At 37.8% G+C, this 16,767-nt stretch overlaps 1 protein-coding gene across 7 annotated transcripts in view; it reads left to right on the plus strand.

Moving 5' to 3' along the window:
* The first annotated feature begins 7,835 nt into the window (after positions 1-7,835).
* Positions 7,836-16,767, plus strand: part of LOC129727774 (potassium voltage-gated channel protein Shaw-like) — a 263,098-nt gene continuing 254,166 nt past the window's right edge. For 3 of the 7 annotated variants that reach the window (XM_055685929.1, XM_055685928.1, XM_055685930.1), the window contains exon 1: positions 7,836-8,378. The gene's annotated coding sequence lies outside the window, so the exon portion shown is untranslated. The remainder of the gene's footprint in view (positions 8,379-16,767) is intronic. The other 4 variants (XM_055685933.1, XM_055685932.1, XM_055685934.1 and 1 more) reach the window with 2 other exon arrangements.

A 16,767-nucleotide genomic window follows, 5' to 3' on the forward strand; every position in this document is an offset into this window, starting at 1 on the left:
TGATGCTTCTTTTGCAGTTTGTCCCGCAAGCCGGCAAATACTGGATCTTAAGAAACCAATAGACGACGTATAAGATCACCGTTAGCAACAGTTCGTGAAATTTGTCACACATGGCAAGTAAAACCAAGGATGTATGGACACCAACAAATGAGCAGTTTCCAAACAATAGTGTTTGAATTTTGATGCGTTAATTTCCCGGCCAGATTAAATGACCTGTAGTATTGTAACAAAACGTTGAAATGCATGAAGATCATTTTTTGGTGTCCGTATATCCTTGGTTTTACTTGCCAGCTAACAGTACATATGTTATGTGTTCATTTTATTCACGTCGAATGACTGATGGATGCACCTATCAACAACTGAATATACCTAAGAAGTGTTCTCACTAATTTAAAAGTATTGCGAGTTATCTGTTTATTAAATTCACAAATTATCGTTCATTAATCAGGTAGTTGGTGCATTTTTGTATAGAAAACCCCAGAAACATACATACCTAAAATATCACTCTACTCGTTCATTCATGAATTGCCAAGTATCAAAGTTTAACCAGCTTATAGTACAAGGTCTAAGCTTTAAAAAAAGTATTTGATGATGTGCACCGGTTTGCCTCTTACTCCTCTATATGCATTTGAAACTGAGAAATAATTTAATGAAAAAACGCTCTAACTTAGTATAGAGCGATTGTAGCAATTTGCTGTCTTCGAAAGAAACCTGTGTTTTATGTTACTCATATTTGTCTAGAACATTATGTTCTTGAAAAAACTATATTCGAAAAGTTAAGCTAGAAAAACTAAATCCGAGGGGGTTGACAGCGACAATGCTTTGTATTTCAATAAATAGACGTCATAGAAAGTTAATATCTTCTGCAAAGTTTCATATTTTGAAAAGTTCTACAACTTTGCTGAAGAAACTATTCATGTATCTTCGCTGTATCAAAAGTTGAATTTTTTATTTTTATGATAGAAGGCCATGATCAAAATATTTTCTTACCAACATTTCCGCTATATTTTTGTGAACAATTCATTTAATTATTGTCTTTGGCTAACATCAACCGTTTAGGCACAAATGAATCAAATTGATTTTTCCGACCATTGTGCATCGCTTTTTCCCATATAACCGAGTCCCAGGCTAATGTGTATGTGTGTGTACGTGTGTAAGTGTGTAAGTGTGTATGTGGATATTTGTGTGTGGATGTGTGTATGTATGTGTGTGTATATGTATGTGTGTGTGTGTATGTATGGGTATGTGTGTATGTGTGTGTGTGCATATGTGTGTGAGCATATGTGTGACTCACACATTCTTTTTACCCACATACTGATGCTAACCTCCATTGAAAACAGCTCCTCTATATTGTAACTGTACACATCTATACCTATAAAAATGTCTGTCCGTCTGTCCGTCTGTCTGTCTGTCTGTCTGTCTGTCTGTCTGTCCGTCTGTCTGTCTGTCTGTCTGTCTGTCTGTCTGTCTGTCTGTCTGTCTGTCTGTCTGTCTGTCTGTCTGTCTGTCTGTCTGTCTGTCTGTCTGTCTGTCTGTCTGTCTGTCTGTCTGTCTGTCTGTCTGTCTGTCTGTCTGTCTGTCTGTCTGTCTGTCTGTCTGTCTGTCTGTCTGTCTGTCTGTCTGTCTGTCTGTCTGTCTGTCTGTCTGTCTGTCTGTCTGTCTGTCTGTCTGTCTGTCTGTCTGTCTGTCTGTCTGTCTGTCTGTCTGTCTGTCCGTCTGTCTGTCTGTCTGTCTGTCTGTCTGTCTGTCTGTCTGTCTGTCTGTCTGTCTGTCTGTCTGTCTGTCTGTCTGTCTGTCTGTCTGTCTGTCTGTCTGTCTGTCTGTCTGTCTGTCTGTCTGTCTGTCTGTCTGTCTGTCTGTCTGTCTGTCTGTCTGTCTGTCTGTCTGTCTGTCTGTCTGTCTGTCTGTCTGTCTGTCTGTCTGTCTGTCTGTCTGTCTGTCTGTCTGTCTGTCTGTCTGTCTGTCTGTCTGTCTGTCTGTCTGTCTGTCTGTCTGTCTGTCTGTCTGTCTGTCTGTCTGTCTGTCTGTCTGTCTGTCTGTCTGTCTGTCTGTCTGTCTGTCTGTCTGTCTGTCTGTCTGTCTGTCTGTCTGTCTGTCTGTCTGTCTGTCTGTCTGTCTGTCTGTCTGTCTGTCTGTCTGTCTGTCTGTCTGTCTGTCTGTCTGTCTGTCTGTCTGTCTGTCTGTCTGTCTGTCTGTCTGTCTGTCTGTCTGTCTGTCTGTCTGTCTGTCTGTCTGTCTGTCTGTCTGTCTGTCTGTCTGTCTGTCTGTCTGTCTGTCTGTCTGTCTGTCTGTCTGTCTGTCTGTCTGTCTGTCTGTCTGTCTGTCTGTCTGTCTGTCTGTCTGTCTGTCTGTCTGTCTGTCTGTCTGTCTGTCTGTCTGTCTGTCTGTCTGTCTGTCTGTCTGTCTGTCTGTCTGTCTGTCTGTCTGTCTGTCTGTCTGTCTGTCTGTCTGTCTGTCTGTCTGTCTGTCTGTCTGTCTGTCTGTCTGTCTGTCTGTCTGTCTGTCTGTCTGTCTGTCTGTCTGTCTGTCTGTCTGTCTGTCTGTCTGTCTGTCTGTCTGTCTGTCTGTCTGTCTGTCTGTCTGTCTGTCTGTCTGTCTGTCTGTCTGTCTGTCTGTCTGTCTGTCTGTCTGTCTGTCTGTCTGTCTGTCTGTCTGTCTGTCTGTCTGTCTGTCTGTCTGTCTGTCTGTCTGTCTGTCTGTCTGTCTGTCTGTCTGTCTGTCTGTCTGTCTGTCTGTCTGTCTGTCTGTCTGTCTGTCTGTCTGTCTGTCTGTCTGTCTGTCTGTCTGTCTGTCTGTCTGTCTGTCTGTCTGTCTGTCTGTCTGTCTGTCTGTCTGTCTGTCTGTCTGTCTGTCTGTCTGTCTGTCTGTCTGTCTGTCTGTCTGTCTGTCTGTCTGTCTGTCTGTCTGTCTGTCTGTCTGTCTGTCTGTCTGTCTGTCTGTCTGTCTGTCTGTCTGTCTGTCTGTCTGTCTGTCTGTCTGTCTGTCTGTCTGTCTGTCTGTCTGTCTGTCTGTCTGTCTGTCTGTCTGTCTGTCTGTCTGTCTGTCTGTCTGTCTGTCTGTCTGTCTGTCTGTCTGTCTGTCTGTCTGTCTGTCTGTCTGTCTGTCTGTCTGTCTGTCTGTCTGTCTGTCTGTCTGTCTGTCTGTCTGTCTGTCTGTCTGTCTGTCTGTCTGTCTGTCTGTCTGTCTGTCTGTCTGTCTGTCTGTCTGTCTGTCTGTCTGTCTGTCTGTCTGTCTGTCTGTCTGTCTGTCTGTCTGTCTGTCTGTCTGTCTGTCTGTCTGTCTGTCTGTCTGTCTGTCTGTCTGTCTGTCTGTCTGTCTGTCTGTCTGTCTGTCTGTCTGTCTGTCTGTCTGTCTGTCTGTCTGTCTGTCTGTCTGTCTGTCTGTCTGTCTGTCTGTCTGTCTGTCTGTCTGTCTGTCTGTCTGTCTGTCTGTCTGTCTGTCTGTCTGTCTGTCTGTCTGTCTGTCTGTCTGTCTGTCTGTCTGTCTGTCTGTCTGTCTGTCTGTCTGTCTGTCTGTCTGTCTGTCTGTCTGTCTGTCTGTCTGTCTGTCTGTCTGTCTGTCTGTCTGTCTGTCCTGTCTGTCTGTCTGTCTGTCTGTCTGTCTGTCTGTCTGTCTGTCTGTCTGTCTGTCTGATCTGTCTGTCTGTCTGTCTGTCTGTCTGTCTGTCTGTCTGTCTGTCTGTCTGTCTGTCTGTCTGTCTGTCTGTCTGTCACCCAATATGAGTATCGCCGGAACCAGAATGATGCAAGGAGCTTAAAATTGACCTCAGGCACCAGTTTGAATTGTGAAATGGCAACTTCTGGGAAACAGCTGAAAATAACCGAATACTACTACATCTGGATATTTCCGTAATCGAAATGATGTACAGAAGCCAAGCATTGACCCTGGACACCATTTTGAATTCGAAGATGACCACTTTCAGTTTCCGGAAAACAACGAAAATAACTGAAATGCATTCAATATATTTCCGGAATAAAGGTGATGCACAAAAGCTAAAAGTCGAAGATGTTGTCATTCCGAAATAACCATTTCAAACGATATAAACAAATCGCAAGAAATCAATGAATTGAAAATGTTTACAATTATTTAATTAAACACTAAAATAGGCGGGACCAAGTTTGCCGAGTCAGCTAGTTTTATACAAAAGTTTTAGTAAATTACTCCAAAACAGATTGTGTGCGTGCGACGTCAAATATTTTTTCAGGATAGACACTGTTCCGCAAAAGAGGTGTTGTTGTTACTGTCTCCCGGTTTTCGGGAGATATTTCAATCTATAAGAACGGCCCCTTATTTGTGAACGATGTCTAATATATATATATATATATATATATATATATATATATATATATATATATATATATATATATATATATATATATATATATATATATATATAACCCTTCATTACGCACAATTTAATGAAGAAAACATACGAATTTAAAATGTGTTTGAAAAAGGTGTGCGTAAAATCGATTAAATGTACTTAGAATCGAAGTACGTAAAATCTAGGGTGCATATAATCGGGGGTCTGTATAATGTATCACGAAAACAGCTTTCATAAGAATATTATTTTATTTGTAAAGTTGAAAATAAAAATATAACCTAACAATGTTAAAATGTTAAAAAAAGATTCTGAATATATCTATGTAAATGGACAAAAAATTCATAAGCAATCGCCGGCTCTTACTCTTCTATAAATTAGTGTTTTTAGGAGCTTACTCGTTCGATATTATGTCGGTCACGATTATTTAGTGAATATTGAAGATAAAAAATAAAAAAATATTCAATTCTTGTTGAGTAGTTTATGGATTTTATGGTAATCATATTCATGAGATAAAGTTTCAAAGACCATCAGTTGCAGTTTCGATTGCACGCGAATAGAGTCGTACCCGCAGCAATGGTAGACGACGAGAAATTAGCGGCGCTCTGCTCCCCGTATACTCTACGGTACTGTTGCTTTTATCAGCATGTTTTCTTTCAGGACATCAGTTTCTATTACGTTCTAACAGCAGGTTTAAAAATTGTTCAAGATAAGGGGTTATTTCAAACATTCCAAAAAACCTTTACCTTCGAGACATCAAATTAGTCTAGGTTCATGGGAGCAAACATAAATTGACCTATTGGGACGGGGAGACTCTGTCATTTTTTTTGGATATTGATACAGAGAATATCACGGAATGGTTGGTGTCTATTCATTCATGTCGTCTGTGCTAGGAATGCTTGCATGTGATTGGTTCATTGTTCGCGAAAATTTGTCCCTGACTCTTTTTATCAATTTATACCGCTTTGTAATGAAAAAATAATGATCCGTTTTGTCAAGCAAATGGTCGTGGGTTCGAATCTTAGTAGAATCTGGTCGTTCGATGTCAAAACTGGACTTTATGTAAGGGTTTATTCTCAGACTCCCCACCACTTACCCTTCCTTTACGCTGGAATCTATAACACCTTTGCGTGATTATCTCCTAACAAATACATAAGTCCCTCTTATTAATTAAACTGGCCAAAAAAAGACGCACGATAAAACTTCTCCAGGGAATTATAATTGGTGATATTTGGCAAGAGAACCGAGCATCGGTATAGTAGAACAGCAGTGAGCGTGTAAAAAGGAAGAATATCACTTCACACACAAGCACTGATGAACGATAATAATAGGCATGCCACTTCTCGATAGCGGTATTGCTAATAATAGAAGTGCGGGTACAGCATACACCTGGGCATATCTCACAATAAATCTACGATTCTGGTCGCAGTTAGGAAGTTTTAAAATTTAAATTTAAAAAAGTTGAAGGGTATGTGCCTATGTGCACAAACGTAGGCTTGACAATCATTTCACACATTTTTTGTGCGAAATCAGAGCAATCATCGTGCGTTTTGGAAGGACATGTTTGATGATTAAAGCTTGAACTGTTGCATGTGGAATCAATTAAATATATTTGAAATTACTTAAATAAAAAAAAAAATGGGCGGGACGAATTGCCGGATCAGCTAGTAAACAATAAAAACGGCCCTTTCCAGAGCTACAAGTATTTGTGAACAGTTCGGCCAATAACATTTTGCGTAGTTCTTTGTCAATAATTCCGTCGTGCTTCACATACATTCCACCACTTTTTAGGGAAGTATTTTTCAAATACAAACGTATTGGAGACGCAATCCTCCATTATTTAGGTAATCATTTTCGTTGCTTTTCTTATCCCGAAAATGCATAATAAACACATTTAAGAAAAACAAATCTATCTTTTTGAAGAAAGGAAACAAGTCCCTTCCAAACGTTATTGTTTACTTTTGCATTATTTTGATCTATGTTTTCAAGAATATTTACATATTTCGACAGTTTTAAACATTGGTCTTTGAGGAAAACTTTTTCTCATCCCAGCGAAAAAATAAAGAATATGAATTCTTACAACGTTCTTAAAATGTAGCGCATTCGTTCCAGTTACTTTCTTTCTCACATTTCATGCTAGCATAATTCCGAGAAATTGTTTGCTTTCAAGACGTTCGGTATATTTACATCCACCCGCAAAGCTGACATAATATTCCATCTAATCTCGTAACTCTGCTGCTGCATGATGAATGAATAACAAAATGTTATCCAATAACCTGTTGATATCCATCTCACGCAATCCACTTTCCAGCGGGGAGAAATCTCCACTTCCAGTGGTTGCACGCGCCGTTTCAAGAAACCCCGTGCCAGAGCTGGCCGCATAATCCAGCAGATTCACTCTACGAACGCTACAGAAAACTACCGAAACACAGGCACCTGAGACAATTGTCGAGCTTGAATTCCTTATCGGTATTCAACATGTGTCCGCGCGGTCGTCATTCCGTATCTCTTTAATTATCTACATTCCTTACGAAAGCCACAAACCGTGAGCGTTAGAGCAAGGAGGGGACAAAATAAAGAAAAACCGGGAAGTGATATTTTCTGGGTCACCGTGTCCGATATGCGCGGGGTCAGATTAAGATCACCCTTCGCGTAGTGCTCACCTGTACAAGCCTGTCCTGCGGCGCCGTCTAATAGCAAGATTAACACCCAAACCATGACAAGAATCGCAAATCTTGCCGAGCGACCCGAGGGCAATGACAAACTAAGAGGACAGTCGGGACGCATGTTGTGGGGATTTGATACTTCCGGTCCCTAGACTTTGTTCATCTCCTAAGCATGTCGTCTTCTGAAGGTGACACCTTTCTATCGGATATCTTGGCTCTCTGCTCAAATATCCCTGCAATGCAGGTTGTGCTGAGGATAAGGCCACATTCATCATTTTCTATTCACCTTACACGAGCCTCTATTTTCTCATAGATGCCAGAGCGTCGTTTGATCTCGGCCCTTTTCCCGGTTCAAGGCGGCGTTATGTTTTTTTTTTTTTATTTTGTATTTTTTTCGCTCACGCAGACTGCCACAGCCGGCACTTTTCATCGCTTCCGTGTTGTGCGATGCGGTGCGGTGGGACGGAATGGTGATGTTTACACTGCAGCTATGATAGGGGAAGTCTAAGCAAACGAGGGGCCGCCAGTAGTGTAGCCCCCAATCATGTCCGCGTGTAACAAAAGGAGCGGAAGATAAACATAAACATTGGCAAGCGGCTAGCAGCGGCTGGATATCAACAGTTTTCTCGCCACCAAAACGGCGGCAATAGGCCAAGCTGAGGCCGGTTGGCGAACGGAAAACACGTGTAGGTTTTTCGCAACGAACCGGTTTTCTGCGCAGATTGTTGCGAGCGGAGCCGAAGTGCCGGCGAAGTGGGCTCCGCGTGGATGAACCTACCAATTCGGGGACGGTTCATTTCGGATGCTGTGCGGATCGCAAAATCACACCGCTAGTCAGTTCGAACTGAAACGCGGATACAGATGGTTGTGGAAAACTTACATGTTGTGAGTGAGCAAGAGGTTAAAACCGAGTGAACAGAAAGGGTGGTCAGTTACACAAGATGGGTGGTAGTGTGTGTGTTTGTGAAATTGACTTAATGGAGCAGTGTTGAGATAGCGGGATCAGTGTCAATTAGCAAAATCGGCGGTGAGATTTTCTTTGTCTAGAATCCCAACCAGTGTAGGTGATGAGTGATTGCTTATCTCAGCAGAACCCATTAGATTGAAGATTAAACGAAGTAAAGTGAGTAATAAACAACGTGGTATCTTTCTGCAGACCAGTAAAGAGAAAAATATATATATGCACCTGTCTGGCCGATTTAGGCATCCAAGCAGAACGTTGTAAAAATTACTTATAATGGATTACCGTTGAGTGACGGCAAGCAGGAGAAGCCAAAGTGTGTTATTATTTCGAGGATATTCTATGCTGCTAAGCGGATTCCCAGCCAACAAACTGTCATGGAAACAAGTTAATCCATGGAATTAAAATTTTGCATCCTTTATTGTCGTAGGTAAGTGATGCAAATGAATTACAATTTAATCCTTTCAAGTTGAAGGCGTGTGAGTAAGCAAAAATTGGCGCAAAAGTGACTAACGAATAACGTAACGCAGCGAAAGCATTCCGGAGGTGTTGAAGAAGCGGCAAGATGCTGATCAACACCAGACCCGATTGCTCTCGTGATGATGATTGGGTAATTAAGACAGCGTGAAGTTCGCGGCTCGTAACGATAAAGTGGAGTTAATTATGTGGCTGTGGGGTGATACCTCCTACATCTTTCGCCCGCAGCAGGTAACGCTGCTGCTGAGATGCGTTATACATATGTTCATGATTACCTCGTTAAGATTGAATATTTTACGGTTGTTTAACGGTTGACTATTGTTAATGAGATCGTTTGCCAGTAGTAGGTACTGCTGATACCAGACGGTACTGAATTTCTCAGAAGGTACTTCAATTTAAAACGTGTTTGGAGAAGCTAGATGATGCTCAATAAATCACAGCTAGAGTGTCTTCTTCGTCGTAATGTAATGTTTTCCTTTTGGTATTTACGAAAATATTTCTCAGATAAAAAAATGCTCCTATTTTCCATTTGATCAATCTTGGAACGTCACTCCACACCTACTGGGTATTTTGCATGAGTCAATTCGTGCGACAATAAAAATATTCATTATAGGTGGAAATATTTTTTCAACATTCGAGAGAGCGTATAAATTCCGGGGTGCATTTTATTCAAAAACCCAGGAATAACTCTCGTGGTTTAATTGGGCATTTCTCATCAAAAGGGTTGTGTTTACCAAAATTCCTTCCTGTCACACTAGGCAATCGATTCAAAGCGCGCCATTTATTTTTAATTATAATAGTTGATTGTTTTATGATTTGCACGGAAAAGACAAACCAAGAAGTAATTAATTTGGAAACTGAAGATTTTTGAAGTGCTTATTTAGTGCCTTTAATACGATGACCAAAAAATTAAGTGACATAAATCACTAAACACCATTTACTACACTCAAGGTTATTGAAATCTCCTCTAATAGTTATTTTTCACTAGTTTATCATTAAAAAAAACATTTTGGCATGCAATTTTTCCAATCATTTTGAAAATAAATTTATCGATACGATGCAAATTAACGCATTTGAACCGAGGTATGTTGGAAGCTCAAAATGAAAAGAGTGTGGATTTTTTTTTTTCAAGATTTTGTTTCTGTTCACACTAGAAAGGATCGAACCTATCGCTGATTTTTTCTAAAAATTTAAAACTATGCCCCGAAATCTCATGGAAAATTCTCTGTCTTTATTTTCTTCTTTTTGATTTGCAACTTAAAATATTCCACAAAATAAATCCAAACTTTCGTTTCTACGGTGGAACTTCAGCAAAATCAAATTCTATGCATTAGTTACACAGAAATGTTTCTACCTAAACTTTTCCTATAATTTCGGCCATTCTCAAGTGATGGCAATTTTCAAACTAAAACATATTCATTTGAAATGACATTGATAGCTTCCTCGATGTGAGTTGCGATGTCCATCAACGATATAATTTTTCGTAGAAAAAAAAAACAAACAAGCCATTCTGGTTAAATTTCTCTCTAAGTTTCACATACATATATTCGAGATTTGGTTGAATATCATAATCTTTCTTAAGAAAAGGCATGACATAAACGACTCTTTTTGAAAAATAATTGAATTTTATAATTTTCATTATGATTTTGTTGAGGTTTTTTCAATTTTTTTCAAGTCCACAAATTGCAAGTTATACTAATTATTTTTTTTTAAACATGCCTTTAGGTGATAACAATAAATTAAGTTTAATGGAGAATGAAACTTTAAATATAGTGCGATATACCAGGAAATGACAAAACATGAGTCTTCTGATTTGTATGAAATTTCGTATTTTTATTCGACTAAGAGATGCATGACTATTTCACAAGTGTTTGGAACAGTTTTACTCAAGTGTTAATCTACAGAAGAGCACATCAATAAAGGATAGAAGTTTTTAAAAAATTGTATTTAAAAAACTTTAATTTTTACCAAAACAATGAATGAAAACCAGTGGCGTAGCAAAAAATGCCGTCCGTTTGATGAAAAAAGTGTGTATTTTGAGAGTATTGGAGGTAGACGCAGGTTGAGAGACAGATAGTAATTTAAATCAATTACTATTATGTCACAAAAAGACATTAGAAGAGCACTGGTTTTGAGCACTCACATAACTCATCCTCAATACAGGTTGCGTTACAGAGAGAAATGAGTGCGAGAGAATGTTGAAGAGAGAGGATAGGAGAGAACAACTTAGGAGATGAAGTGTTTGCTATCAGTAGCGATACCGCTTACCGTACAGCGCACGTGCTGTTTAAGTTGACCGTTGCGTAGTTCAGTCAACGATCAATTCGAAAACAACATTCAAATCAACCTCAAAAATTTTGTCTTCTCGAAAAAAGTCCCTATGCGAAGTTCTAGCTCAATCATGCAGCAGCCTTTTTCCCAGAAGTATAGTCACAAAATTCCATTTCCACATACAGACATTTGATGCAACCTTCTGTTGCATAGTCTAAAATAGTATATTTTTCCGACATTCCTACACCAGAACAAAGTGCTGATACTAGACACCGTGTTTTCCAAGCGAGAAACAGCGGCGACCGCATAGCAGCAAAATGAGTAGGCAACAAGAAAAGAATGGCGATAAAATTTTCAAAGCCATAAGTTAAAGAACCCCACAAAAGGACGTCGGTAGGTTTTCGCACTGGAAGATAGAAAATCGATTTTTCCAAAACAAATTTAAATACCATGGAATGGGGTGAAATTGATCAGTGGGGTAAAATTGATTACCTGAAAATTCGTGATAAAAATACTAATCATAAGATTTTGCTCTTACAACACTAGGCAATGTCAACGTGTCCTTAAACGCAACTTTTGCATGATTCACATACCTATCAAAGTTAACCCTTGCATGCCCGGTGAAATTTTCCATATTTTCGAAAAACTCTTCTAACTCAGTCAAAACTCAATCAGATTTAATCAATGAAGTTTCCAAATAACAAAAAAAGTATTGAATTTACTCAAAGAAATCTTAGTTGAGGGTTAATTACGTTAAATTTGGAGAAGTAAGTAAAGTTTGATAAAAGCCCAAAAAATGTAATTTTCAACAATGATAATTCCATACCATTAAAGAAATACTGATGAATTCGCAGGAAAGATTTTATTTTCAGAGCTAGTTTTTGAACTTTTGCAACAAACCGAATTGAAATCGGTCTAACGACGATCAAATAAGAGCAAATTTAGCAACAAACAGCTCGTGAACCAAAATAAACAAATTTTAACCTGAAATAGCGTTATTTTCGTTTCCAAACTAGCTGTAAATGATATTTTTTAGCACAGAAATCATCATACATCTTTAGCATATTGAAAAAAGGCACATTGCCAAAAGAATGTATGGATTTCAATGGTGATCAATTTCACCGCAATTTACCTCATAGTACCTTATAGAATTATCGAATTTATTTGCATGAAGTAGACAATAGAAATTTCACCAATAGCCATAGAGGTTTACTGGAGCACATACCTGTACTTGTTTTAAAATTATACTATTTCGGTAAAAATATACATGAAGCTATTTTATTGGAAATTGTGATAAAAATTGATTAATTTCACCCCGTTCCATGGTACTACAAGGTATATAGCCCTAGCGGTTGTAGGAAATGGTGACGTAGGACTAATATAAATATTGATTTTAACTCTTGTTTAACATATTCCACAACACCTGCTATACATTGTGACCTAACACAGCTATAAGGGCTCCACTTGGTATCGTGTTAAGAACACGAATAAAGTTAAATTTTCTAAACGTAGTTTTTTGTATCGAGTTGAGTGCAGATTTTGCAATGAAGGCGGAGCGACACAGATTCGAGAAAGAGAAATGAAACAAAACACCTTCAATACTACTGAGTTATTGTCATGAGAACCAAAAAAAATGCTTTTCTGATGCGAAAATTACCCTGATTCTAGATCAACCAATCTGCATTATCGATATTGGACCGAGAATGGTGTTCGATTGGGTACAAAGAAACAATTGAACTGGAAAATCGCCCGATTTCGCAGTGAAGTTTTTAAAATCAGGGTTATATCTTTCTGCGATAAACTGGTCATAGGCAACACTACCGTTTATCTTTGGGACAAGCGGATAAGCATACAATGATACCAGTTGCTGTCGTATGCAAAATAGAGGTAAAGCATTTCGCAGTGCCTGAAAGTTGACTCGTGACGAACAAGATTGAAGCTGAATTTTCTACACACAGTCATTTGTATCGAGTTGAGCGTAGATTTTTGCATTGAAGGCGTGGCCACGCAGTCACGAGAAAGAGAAACGAAACAAAACATTTTATTGAGTCAGAATATGTAGGCAGTGAAATTTATTCCGTCCATGTTATTGTTCTCCGTGCTCGGGAAGCAAGGCAATAGCAAGGGAAATATTTGGGAAAGCTTGACCTTGGAAATTTTCACCTATTATCACCATTAAGCAGTGAAGCAACAATGTTAAACATTATTTCAAACAATTGTCACCCAATTTATCTTTCCACTGACATATAAATGACTAAGATGCATTAAGTCTTTCGCTTGCTATAATCGTTTGAAATCTGACGTAACATTTGCCAGTTTAATTTTCAATTTCACAAAATGTAAGGTAGTATAGAAAACAAAGACGTAGTCCTACGTCAAAAAAAACAGATCTCGGAGTGTTATGTAATAGTAAGACATTTGGTTTTAAGGAAAAGCTCGATTTCGATAATTTTATATCGACAATTTGTGTGGGTTTTTTCATCGATCATATTAGTGAGACTTCGGACGTTTCGAAACTACACATTTCGGAGTCCCATTGAGCCGAAATTTTGCATGGGGACTTTTTCCTATGAAACCTGCTGCTAAATTGAGTTAAGTTGTTAATTTTTTTCAATACAATCCACTCCAATAAATCGTAATAATGAACCATAATATTGAAAAAAAATTAAAGTTCAAATGCTCTGGGGGGGGGGGGGGGTTCGAAGCCTAACCCTCCCTCTTCCCTTGGCTACGCCACTGCTATAGACTATTATTTTCTAGACTTGAAAAAAAAAAAGTTGGCTCTATCTCAAGTGTGCACACCTCATGTCAACGACCTTCTCAGATTTGGCTCGAATAATTTTACTATGCAAAATTCCCAATCTTAGTGCCGATTGAATCACCCCTCGCTATATTTCATGAAAAATGCTTATTCCCATCTAATTATGGTTACAACTACGCAATTTCTAGAAATAAACTGATACATTATTTCGCATGAAAACTATTCAAAGAATCTAGAACACAAAATAGGGTGGCCGTTATACTAGATTTATTCCGTTGGCGTTTATTTAAGAAAAATTCATTTTTCGGCAAATGGGTAGAGTGCTCCTGAGAAAATTTTGCAGAAAAAAATACTCATCACCTCGAGATTATACAGGCCATGTTCGGTTTTGGCAACACGTTCAAATTTAACTTTCTTATGATGCCTACCGGACTGAGACGATTTGATTTTTTTTTATTCTTTGATTAATTTTCTCCAAATTGCAAATATCCGGAGATATTAGAACAACTTAGAAGAGAAAATAGCTTAAAACCAGGGAAATTTTTCTCCAGGTAAATATTTATCGTGTAAAAATTTTCTCAGAAGCACGATGAAATTATTAAATTTGAAACCAAAACATGCTTACTTGCTGAAAATTGCAGTTTAATTTTTCAAGTGTAAATAAAATAGATCGGGTAACATTTATCTTTTGCCATTATGTATTTGTTACCACAATTGAAAGAAAATAAAAGTTTTTGACAAAAAATGAATCTTTTATAAAAAAATGATGTCGCGGAGCGAAGAGTGATCCAATTGGCACTTAGGTCGGGATTTTTATATTGTGACCTTATATTGTGAAATGGTCGTTGACACGTTTGTGTTTTTTTTTTGCGCTTTTGAGAAGGAATAACCCAAACATATCTTTAAAAATGCAAAAAATTAACTATACCTACCTTCGAAAGAAGCATACGTATTAAAGTTTTTATTTATTTATTAAAAAAGCATCTCTAAATTAAAAACTTTTATTGAAATTATTATAAGATGGTGGAATAAATTCGTGAGGGTTTCTAAAAGCTGTTGAATAATGAGGTAAATTCTCCAGAACTTCTGTCGTTGTTGAATTTTCGTGAGCCACAAAGAGCCCTACGAACGACTATTCTCACTTTCAAAAAAATCACTCTCATCGTATGAACTTTCGTCACAATAAACCCGTTGCTTCGTGTTTTGATATGTTTAGTCTTATAAAAGAATATTCAGAATTGGATGAACCTTTGCAAAAATTGAAGAAAAGCTACCCAAATAAACGAGTAATCAAAATATGACAGTATTTTTGAATCCGAAATAGAGACTGCGGGTTTTATGGAAAGCTGGGTAAAATTGAGGAAAGAGCTTAACCCTAGAAAGATAGTCTGCGTCAATTTGACTTCTCGCTTTAAGGGATATTACCCCTTTTATTTTTCAATTAGTTTGAATCCGTTTTCGTTTTTAAAAAATCTTAATTTTAGTATTTGTTATGTATCGATTTACTAACACCGTAATGATCATCCGTAATAGGCTATTTCCGAAACGAAACGTCGCCAAGAAACTGAAAATTCACATCTGCTACCATTTTCAAAAATCCAATAAGTGAGTTCAATTTTCTACACAGCTTCGTAAAACTAAGGACCAACAGTGCTTGTTTTGATTCATTAGGCACTATAAAACTTTGATATAACTAATTTTGGTGTTTGGGAATAGTGATATTTCTAGAACCAGGGCTATGCCCAGAAACTGAAAATTGGTTCTCGTTGCAATTCGACATTCAAAACATATCTCAGAATGCAATACAAGTGTGAAGAAAATATTCGAATACTACCAAATAGTAGTGTTTCCAGCACCGGGATGACGTCTTGAAACCAGAAAAAATGGTGTCCAGCCCCATTTTTAGCCTCAAAACGGTAAATTACTCTATATGGAAAGCTATAAACGCTCAAATATCGGTATTTTCGTGAGCAGGTTGACGAACAGTACACTTTAAACTACTTCTACCCAAATTTTCAAAATACCCAACGGGTAATTTTCAACAGAGTTTTTTTTTTCGTGATAAAATTTAAGGGGTTAAATACCTTTTTTGTCGAGATAAATAAAGGAAGTCGCGCCGTGGCGAGGCGCGTTGCAAATCGCTCTAACTTTCTTCCTATTGCTCAGATCTTTATGAAAATTTGTGGAAATGTTCTCAAGATGTTGTATTTGAAGATTATGTAATAAAAAATTTTCCGGTTTTTTGAAAACAAAAGAGGTATATAGCCCCTTAATGTGAAACGCCCATTAATCATCTCAAGTAGTATTTTGGGCTGTTTCCCAGAATTCATAAGTTACCATCCTGGATTCAAAAATGGCTTTTGGGGTTGATTTCTGACCTTAAGATATCATTCCAGTTCCGAAAATACCCACATTGGATGGTATTAGATCGTGCCTGCAGCTCTGATATGCGAAATCTGCGTCTTGAACATTACACGACATTTTCAAAAAATACAATAATTTTTCGTATTTTGACGTCAATGCTCATGTTTATGCTCATGCTCATTACAATTTTTCGTATTTTGATCCGTTGAAAACAAACCGAGTTATAAGCATTTGAAATTAGACACCCTCTCTCACCGGAAAGCTGTAGTTCTACGTCAAAATTTTTTTTTTCAATTGTTTTACCTTCAAGTGTGACAATAAGAGAACTATTTAAGCTAAGAGAAAATCATTCAACATTTTTTCTTACGTGAAACTAACTGCTGAAAAAGTGAAATCCCATCAAAATGCAGGATGCAGATTCCCAAACCTTGAAAATTAACTAGGACCCAGCTTGGGAGCCCTTGTGCCGTCCAGCAAAGTTGAAAACGATGTTTTTTTCTTAATTTGTAATTTTTTCTTATGCTTCATCTTCTTATTTCCAACTTTGAGGCCACTTAACCACACATTTTTCGGAAAGTCTAATGAATCCCGTTTATGAGAATATAATACACTTAAAAGCTAGTTATTCTGTTGTCATGATCAAAAAAAAATTTTTTTTCTGATTTTGTAATTTTCTTATGAAATTCAAAAATTTTCAAAACGGTTTTAAACGCTTAGTCGAAGTTGATCGTAGCAAGATTCATTTGAAATTGTAAGTAAACAACTAAAACTTGAAAAAAGGGATCCCATCCGGGAACTCCCAAAAGTAAAAAAATGCGTACCAACTAACTTTAAATTTATGACATTTTCTCTTTTTCTTATTTTTCTATGCTTATATTTTCTTGTATTCATGAAGCCACAAAACCACATGTTTTTCTGAAAGCCTGATTATGAGAATATAATACCT

This window comes from Wyeomyia smithii, chromosome 3, assembly GCF_029784165.1.
Source record: "Wyeomyia smithii strain HCP4-BCI-WySm-NY-G18 chromosome 3, ASM2978416v1, whole genome shotgun sequence".
In the NCBI taxonomy this organism is placed as follows: Eukaryota; Metazoa; Arthropoda; class Insecta; order Diptera; family Culicidae; genus Wyeomyia; species Wyeomyia smithii.